The sequence below is a fragment of the Aureococcus anophagefferens genome (assembly GCF_000186865.1).
Source record: "Aureococcus anophagefferens unplaced genomic scaffold AURANscaffold_3, whole genome shotgun sequence".
NCBI classification, from domain to species: domain Eukaryota; class Pelagophyceae; order Pelagomonadales; family Pelagomonadaceae; genus Aureococcus; species Aureococcus anophagefferens.
This window is the reverse complement of record NW_008705563.1, coordinates 819,383-821,859: the sequence shown is the minus strand read 5'-3', so window position 1 is coordinate 821,859 and position 2,477 is coordinate 819,383.

The window sequence follows — 2,477 nt, the reverse complement described above, 5'->3', positions numbered from 1 at the left end:
CTCCGTTCGCGCGCCGCCGCCGCCGGGCCGCGCCGCGCCGCGGACGCGACGCGCGCCGACACGCGCGCGCGCGCGCGCGACCGGGGCCGCCGGGCGTCGCGCCGTACCGCCCGGCGCCCTAGGTGGAAGGCGGCGTTCGACAACAACCTCAAGGCGATGAAGTCGCTGCACTATTTCTACCGCAAGGGCGTCGACGGGTTCGACGCGTGCAACCGCGAGGACCGGTCCATGCCCACGCACATCGCGTGCCTCCGGGGCCACTGGATGGTCCTCGAGTGGCTCGCGTCGCTCCACTGGTACGACGGCCGCTTCGTGACGAACTTCAACCTGCGCGACGACGGCGGCCACACGCCCCTCTGGCTCGCCGCGGGCTGGGGCTGGGAGAAGTGCGTGCGCTTCCTCCTCACGCTGCCCCACCCGGTGATCCCGGACGTCCACGGAGTCACGCCCGAGCAGGCCGCGCGCCGCGTCGGCTTCCACGAGATCGCCGACGCGATCAAGATCCGGGCGACGGAGCTCGGCGTCAACTGCCCCGAGAACTCCTACTGGGACGAGCCCGACAAGCGCTTCTACGTCCGCGAGCCCGAGGAGGAGGAGGAGGAGGAAGAGGAGGAGGAGGAGGAGGACATGGAGTAGATCCACCCGTCGCCCCGCCTCCTTTTGTCCTCCCTACCCCCAAGGCCCCGACGCCCCCGCCGCCGGGGGGGGGCGGCGGGCCGGCCCAAGACCCTGGCCCGCGCGCGGCGCGCGAAGCGGCGCGCGCGAGCCACCCCTCCTTCAGCACGCTCGTTTCTAACACACACCAAGACACATGCGCGTTACGCGGCTGGTGCGTCCACCGCGGTCGCGCGCCAGGGACCCTCGATACCTTGCTCGGTTCAAGCAGTGTTCAAGATCGCATGCTTGAAGACTTGCTTGAAGAATTATTTGCCAGACCGCGGCGACGCACGCGCGATCATGGAGATGGAGCCGCCGTCGCCGCCGGGCGACGAGGTGGAGCTCGAGCGCGGCGACAGCGTCGCCGAGGAGAACGCGAGGCTGAAAATTGAGGTGCGCGAGCTGCGGGAGCAGATGCAGTTCTACCGCGAGTACTGGGAGAAGCACAGCACCAGCGAGGCCGTGGCGCCCGTCGAGGAGGACTTCCCCGAGCGCCTGCGCGCCATCGCCGACGAGGCGACGTGCGTCGCGTCCCTGCGGGACCGCGTCGCCAGCGGCGTGCCGAGCTCGGAGGCCGCGCTCGCGCTCGGGCCGAACGTGTCGCTCGAGTACACGCGCGACAGCCCCATGTTCCGGCGGAGCGCCGTCGCCTTCGAGCAGTCCTTGGACGGTTTAGGCGAGATGCTGCGGGAGCTCAGCCTGCGCGTGCGCGCCTGGACGAGGGCGCAGCGCGACGCGGACGCGAAGGGCCGGCGCGTCGCCGCGCACCTGCGGGATCGGAAGCACGCGCGGTGCCTCTTCTCCGGCGCGCACGCGTCGCTCGGCGACCTGACGGCCAAGGGCGGCTGCTTCGCCGACTGCGTCGACGCGCTCGTGCGGGGCCGGTCGGACCTGTCGGACCGCCTCGACGAGCAGGTCGCGGCGGGTTTGGAGGACTTCACGCAGAACGAATTGGGCGACGTCGCGTCGTTCCGCGCGGACGTCATGAAGCTCGGCGACGTCTACGAGCAGAAGCTCTGTGCGGTCCTGCAGCTCGACGCCGAGTCGCTGAGCGAGGACACGCTCGCGCGGCTCCAGGACGCGCGGAGCCGCTTCGAACGCGCGCGCTTCGCGCTCGTCCGCTACCTCAACGGCGTCGACGCGAAGAAGATGCTGGCCATCTCCGCGGCGCTGGGCGAGGGCGCGGGCGCCGTCAAGGTCTACCACGACGCGGGGTCGAAGCTATTGTGCGGCGCGCTCTCGGGCGAGGTCGAGCTCACGCGGCGCGCGCTCTCCGTCGAGCGCGAGCGCCACCTGCTCGACGAGGAGCTCTGGGACAAGGTGCTCGAGCGGTTGGAGGCGGAGCTCAGCGGCGAGCTGCCGCCGCCGGGCGCGCCGCGCGGCGCGCGCGCCGCGCCCGCGGACATCGCGCGCCTGACCGCCGCGCCGACGTGGTCCGCGGCGCTCACGACGGAGGTGCTCTCGAAGTCGAGTCTGCGCGCGTCGCGGCGCGACCTCGCCCACGCCCGCGACGAGGGCGTGCTCAAGCAGGGCTACCTCCACCGCCGCGACGACGGTCTGGGCGGCGCGCTCGTGAGGCTGGGGTTGGCGTCGTCCAAGCGCAAGTGGCACCGGCTCCACAACGGCGCGCTCTACGTCGTCGAGGACTCGGCGGACTCGACGACGGCGGAGGAGCGCAAGGTCTGCGACCTGCGGGGCTGCACCATCGCCCGGGGCACCCACGCGGGCGGCGCGACGACGGCGGGCGTGCTCGCGGGCGCCTTCGCCTTCGGGGTCGTCAAGCCCGACGGCCACCGCCTCGCGCTCCAGGCGGAGAACGA